Source organism: Tiliqua scincoides, chromosome 3 (genome assembly GCF_035046505.1).
Source record: "Tiliqua scincoides isolate rTilSci1 chromosome 3, rTilSci1.hap2, whole genome shotgun sequence".
NCBI classification, from domain to species: Eukaryota; Metazoa; Chordata; class Lepidosauria; order Squamata; family Scincidae; genus Tiliqua; species Tiliqua scincoides.
This window is the reverse complement of record NC_089823.1, coordinates 108,658,516-108,665,502: the sequence shown is the minus strand read 5'-3', so window position 1 is coordinate 108,665,502 and position 6,987 is coordinate 108,658,516. Positions and strand designations below refer to the sequence as shown.

The 6,987-nt window shown below is 44.8% G+C and overlaps 1 pseudogene; it reads right to left on the bottom strand.

The window, feature by feature from the left end:
• Positions 1-2,632: 2,632 nt before the first annotated feature.
• On the bottom strand, positions 2,633-2,752 carry LOC136647010 (5S ribosomal RNA; annotated as a pseudogene).
• Positions 2,753-6,987: the final 4,235 nt, after the last annotated feature.

Sequence of the window (6,987 nt, the reverse complement as noted above, 5' to 3'; positions counted from 1 at the left end):
GGCCCTTCAGCCGAAAAGTTTAGAGACCCCTGCCCGAAGGGGGTGACAATGTAAAAACAATACAGAAGAGCCACCAGCAATGGCCACTGGAAAATCCTCCATGCTGGGGTGAAGAGGGTCAGTTGCTCTCCCCCTGCTAAATAAAAGAGGACATCACCTTGAAAGGTGCCTCTTTGCCCATTTAGCACAGGTGAATGTAGGAACAGTTTCTCTCCATAAATCATCCAGGAAGATTCTTCAGGAAGTAAATTTGAAAGGCAATATTGGGGTGTTCAATCATACAGTATATGGACAGAAAACAGTAGGAAAATATTTTAGCCATTCATCAAGTGTTAGAAGGAGCACTAGAAAAAGAACTGTGCCCTACTGCTGACTAAGAGCCCAATCCTATGCATGTCTACTCAGAAGTAAGTACCATTAGAGTCAATGAGACTTACTCCCAGGAAAGTGTGGATAGGGCTGTGACTCCACTGGATTCTAGAAGCTAGTTGGAATTAACAAGATTTATGTTCATTAAAAATATGAATAGGATCAAGCACTTTTCTATTAGTTGCATCTGTGTCCCCTTGAAATCATGGGAATAGAAAAGTCCTTAACTTTGCCTTCCATTTGTTATTAAAAGTTTACTTATAATAAAAATCTGTGATGTCCAATATAATAATTGCTTGTCCGAGAGATAAACTCATCTCCCTGCAGATGGGAATAAAGCATACAGACTATTTTAAGTGACCTCTATCATTTTTATACACAATGCCTCTTTGACAACCAGAAATATAAAATGCCTTCCAAAAGCATGTTATCTGCAATGTTGTAGTAATTAGGATTAATGGGATTATATGCAAAAATGTAGCAGATAATTTGTTTTACTACCTCCCACAAACTGTACTAAATTACTTGGCTTCAAGTTCAGTAAAACCGAAAAGATGAAGCACAAAATGAATTCTGGAAAGTATCCTGAGCGTTTTGCTTTTTAACTTTATGCACTGAGCAACCATTTTAAACTTTTGTTTTATCATTTACAATGCCAGTGCCATACTTAGAGATGACAAGTAATTACTTATGGGACTCACACATTTTATTTGTTTCATTAGTTCATTCATATAACAGGAAATCCATTTCATCAGGCAAATACTGATTGTTGCAGCCAACACCGACAGTCTTTGGTTTATGATCTCTATTTTTTTGTCCTCACAGAATTTTTTGTTCAAGAATGCATGCTGTTGAGAGACTGAGATTACTAAAGCCAGTTTATTCAACTCATGCTGGCGTTATCTCAACAGCAGTGCAGTCAGGCAATACACTAATGCATGTCAATCACTTCATGAGTGTAGCCTCAGGAAGCGATTTGCATGTGTGAGATCATCACAGATCACTATCCCCAGGAGCAGTGGACCTCCCCAGCTCCGCACCCAGGCCAAAGGTCCACAATGCCCCCCCTGTGGGCTGTCGCCACCGCCCTGTACAAAAAACCACCCCCCCACCTGAGGCCCATAGAGCCTTGTGCGACCTTAGCCCGCGTCAGAGAAGCCTCTCTGAGGTTCCCCGACGCTATAAACTGTGCTTCTGAGAAACCAGAAGCACTGTTTCCAACCCCATCAGGAGCCTCAGAGAGTCTTCCGCAGGGTCCTAGAGGCTTGTGGCTGGGACATTTGCTCCATCAGGTCTAATGGTAGGTCCGCAACTGCTTCCAAGGTAGAATTTGATGTCACCTCAGCGACAATGCTTTCCAAAGAATGCCGTTCACACATTCGTCTTCAGGGAACCAAGTAGTGCATAATCAAGTAGTGCACACATATTTGAATGACTGGAGCCCTAAAGAATGACTGGTCGAAGGATTGCATCCACATATTTATTCAGCATATTCAGTAAATTTTAATTCAGAATAAAAACCTAGAATTTAATATTAACTTTGAAGTTCAGACATGATCACATTTGAAATTTAATTTACGAGGTGTTGGGGATCTCAGGCTGGGGTCCCTGGCAGCAGGGTGTGGGCCCCTTACTGCTTCTGCTAGAGGTGTATCTCCCAAACCAAGGAAGCTGTTAGCCTGATCCCTCATGTACTACGATGCCCCACAACCCACATGGCCACAACTGGTACGATTCCTCTGACTGACTCTACAGACAGCACTGAAAAAAAAAAATTACAGGCACAGTTAAATCACATACCCTGAAAGGTTAGCAGAGCTAGTGTTAAAGGTTGGTCGTGTTGGGCACTGCCTTAAGGGGGCAGCAGTAGTGTGAGTCACTCACAACCCAGTCCTACTTCATTGCCACACCAATACTACACCAGCACAGCAAGAGCCAAATGCCAAGCCTGTCTTAGCAAAGCAACACTGGCACAGCGCTTCCCAGTAACACCCCTAGTGTCACACCAGCACAACTTATTATCCATGGAGCAGCATCCTAATGGCAGCGCATCACTGCCATGGCATCAGTGCATCAACCATGTGACATCCATATGCCATCATCACCATGAAGTCAGCATGTCACCTACATGACACCTACATGTCACCTACATGATAGCAGTGTGTCATTGCTGCGCAGTTGGTGCATCAGTCATGTGACATTCATGTGTTATTGGTATGATCTCCAACTGGTTGGCAACCTTCAGTCTCAAAAGACTGGTATAAGCCTACAGCACCCGGTATTCCCACGCGGTCTCCCATCCAAGTACTAACCAGGCCTGACCCTGCTTAGCTTCCGAGATCAGACGAGATCGGGCATCTGCAGGGTAACAGTTGCTGCTACTATGATCTCCAAGGAGCCAATCATTGTATTCAATCACACTGGCACCCAGAGAAATGCCGCTAAAGTGAACTGAGCAGGAGGTAGGGGGCAGATGCAGGGACCATGAATGGCCAATGCTGGGGGACACCCCCCTGCCAGCCACAAGGAATGAATAACATAGCAACAGGTATTCCTGCAACCATGGGGAGATTCCTCAAGGACACTAAACACACACAATGCAATGATGCCACAGTCCCCACACCTTACCCAGAGGCATCAGTAGCATAGGGGCAGAAGCAAAGAAGTGCTAGGAGCCTCTGCAGCCAGAATTGGAGTCTCCTCATGCCCATATAAACAAACAGCCAAGGGAAACCTTTAGAATAAAGTAATAGAGCAAAGGTAGAAAGATAGCTATCTTGGAAGAGAGCAGTCAAGTGAAACAAACATACAAGCCTCTCCGTAGCAAGGATTTGAGTTTTTGCAGGGTCATCTGTCAACAGGAAACAACGGGATTGAGTCACAAGGTGAACTGCAACAGGACTCAGGCAAAGCAGGGTGCTAATGGCCCTTTGCCCAAAGGCGTAGGCTGGGAGCCAGGTGAGATGGGCTTAAGCCCAGCCATGGGACTTGCCCTCACCAGCAAGGCACTCACCTTTTGCATGACTGGCTGGAAACACCTATGGCAGGGACAAAAGCGGAGAGGGTCATGGATCTTGAACCCACATTGACCACTTCACAGACCTGCCTTCTAACCACTCAGCCACTGCACGAGACAAGCAAAGAGCATCTCATCTGGCATTGTACACTTTGAGTGGCAGCAAAGAAGCACACCTGGCTAAGAGGCACATGGACCTATCAGAAGTCTGCATGGACCAGTCATTGGAGTGCCCAGCTAGCCACACCCACACCATACCCTTTGCTAAATCCCTGGCACCTGCCAATGGGCTAGTTCAATATGCTGCCTCGTCCCCTTGTCACTTCCTACTATATACCAAGTCAGCCATGGGGGATCAGAAAAGAACCTTGCCGGAGGGTGCCGCAAGACCTTGGTGCTGAGCCTAGCTTTTAGACTGTATACAAGGCAGTGGGCCCTTTCTGGAGGGTGAGTAATTCTGCTGCATCTCTGCTTGGCTATAATTTTATTATCTAATCATTCTCAATGAAGAGACATTGCAGAATTGTTTACTTTAGAGCGGCTATTTTCAACCAGTGTCTGTGGCACATTGGTGTGCTGCAAGTGGCCCGCAAGTGTACCGCAGAAGTTTGAGGGTGGATCATTTGTTAGTAGGGCTATTTGGGAATGTGACCCCCCCCCCCCCTACTAGTACAGTGGTGTGCCTTGTCAATTGTAAAAAAAACCGATAGTGTGTCTTAACAATTTTAGCACCTTGTCAGTGTGCTGTGAGGTGGAAAAGGTTGAAAATCACTGCTTTATAGGCTGAGTGGAAGCAGGGCAAATGAAAACTTGGAGTCATACAGAGATCCATTGGGCAGCCTTTTCTGTTGGTATTTTGGAGTTGTTCAAACTTTTTAATGTTTAATCCATGTGCTTATTTCTCAAAGCACTATAGCAGCTTCCCCCTACTAGACCAGTATACTAGACTAGCACAAGGTTTGGGAGTTGCTGCTCTAAATATATCTGAGCTGAACGCCAACACCAGCAATGAAGCAGAAGTCATGGGTACAAATAATAGCAAGGAAAATATAGGCTCGGGGTCCTTTTCTCGGCTGTCACCATTGCTGTGAGCAGATGTGCAAACTGAAGGCAAAACACCACAGGCCTTCTTCTCATTTACAGTGCTTTGGCTCTCCACAGAAACATTATGTGGGAGTGAATTACACTTTTGGAAGAACTCTGTGACAGTGAGATAAAGTGTATTTGACATGCCTTTTATTTCTCTGGCAAAACTGTTACCTGCCATGAAATCCTCCCAACACGGCTGCAAAATACGGGATAATTAGCCGTTATGTACCCAACGTCACAGCTGTAAACAAGAGGATGCTAAAATTAGGCTTGGTATGTATATTTGCCGCTGTGACGTAGGGTACATATTTAGGTGCCTGCCTGACTTTTTTTTTTAAAACAAAAAAACAAAACTAAGTCATTCTCATTGACCTAAGTAACCTCCAGGCTGTTTTATATAATTTCACTGAGAGAATCATTATATGTTCCATTCACTGCTTCTGTGTAACCTCCAATTTGTGTAGCTAGACATTTACAAAAAAAGAGAGAAAACAGAATGCCACACTTTTAATGTGGCTGTCAAGAGTGGAATATAAATGTACACACTACCTTTGATGATTTATTATCTAAATGGTTTGGTGTTGGGTCTCAGATCCATGTCATACCATTTCTCAGTCCAAACAGCTGCCAAGTGACTGAGGGATTGTGTGACTTGGAGAAGTGGTGGTCACAGAAAGGTTTCTTCTTCCTGCCTTGGATCACTGTTTCCACCACAATCTCTATCCCCACTCAGGGCCCGATCCTGAACAGTGTGCACCAGCTCACCACTGGCACACACTGTTGCAAACGTGCAATGTGCGGTGTGCCCAGGCTGCCTGGCTGTGAAGAGGTGAGTGAGGGTGTGGGGGAAGGCAGGGAAGAGGCACTCTGGAGTGGGGAGGAAGTGGGGAGGACAGGAGGAGGGTGGGCAGAGGTGTTGCGGGGTATGAGGAGAGCAGACCAGTGGAGCTTGGCTCCGTGGGATCCTGAGCCGTACGAAGCACGACTTTGCATATGTAACAGCAAGACAGTAGAGTGCCTGACCCACACATTATTGTACTGCAATCTATATAAGGATATTCGTTTACTCCACTTAGACCCAATTCTTTCAAAATTTCCAGGACATCTTGATAAATTTATTCTACAACATTTGCTGAATGGAGTTGATGAATCACTTATTACCCAACTAGCAACCTTTATAAAACTGGTAATACAGAGCCTCAGAGCTCTCCCTCCATTTAATCAGTTGGTATAAACTAATGTAAGTACAGTGTTGTAAGAGCTATTAGCATAAATAATACAAATTTATGATAATGCCTCTGTCAATTATAAAAATTGTATTCTTTGACCTTCTGACCTCCAATGTTAAAATGGGCGTAATGCTCATGTAACTTATTGTACTATTTATTGCTACTTTTTTTGTTTGTTTGTATGTCTCATATGCCAACAAAGGTAAATGAATGAATGAATGAATGAATGAATGAATGAATCCTGAGCCATGTGGCCCAACATGGAACTCATTGATTCTGCGCTGGTTGAAGACCTGCCGCAGAATCGAGTAGTTCCATTGCGGGATCACTTTCCTTACTTGGGGGAAGGGGGTGAAAGTCCCCTTTTCCCAAGGAGCCGCTGCAGGCTGCCCAGTTGCGTGATGGATGCTGCAGTAGCTGTTTTGACACCATGGAAGTCCTGTGCTCTGGGCAGCTCAGGACTGAGCTGCTAGTCTTCTCTGTAATGCAAGTAAGATATGTCATATTTCCAGCTGGGGAACAGTACTGTGTGAGGGAGCAAAGCAGCGACTGATGGAAGTGTTCAGGACTTCTCTTGCCAACCCCTCACCCTTCAAGGCAAATTGTGCCTTTCTTTACCCATCACCTTACAGTTGGTTGTGACTCCCTGGGTTTGCTGTGAACATCCAGTCCTGTCCAATCCAACTACATTTGGTTTCTGATTTAGTTCAGGTCACTGTATTGCATGTGCAACTATTTCAAATGGACATACATTAGCATTTTACCACCCTTTTACCACCAGGTCATACTTTTTGGAGTTTAAATTACAACAGGGGAAGTTTTGCTCAATGGTTAGGAAGAACTGCCTGATGGTCAGGAAGTTCCTGTTTGGTACAGAGTGACCGGGTTTTTAAGGTCTGTGGTAGGCCTTTAAGCAGAGGCTAGAGAACCATCTATCAGGGATGTTGTAGGATGGTCTGTTCTGGCAGTGGGTTGGACTCAGTGATCTTGTAGGTCCCTTCCCATTCTGTGATTCTGATGAGATGCATTGTTTTTTTTGGCCCCATGCACGATTACCTAAATGATCTACTAAAGACTGCACTCATGTTCCTTCAAATCTTTGAAACTGCTCTTTCAAATCTGTTAAACAGCTCAGAAGCTTCATTTCAGAAGACTGAGGGCCCAGTCCTATCCAGTTTTCCAGGTCTGGTGTAGCCACAATGCAGGCCTGTGGTAAGAGAACATTCCTATACCTTAAGAAGGCTCTCCAGTAACTGCCCTTCCACCACAGGATGCAGCGCAAAC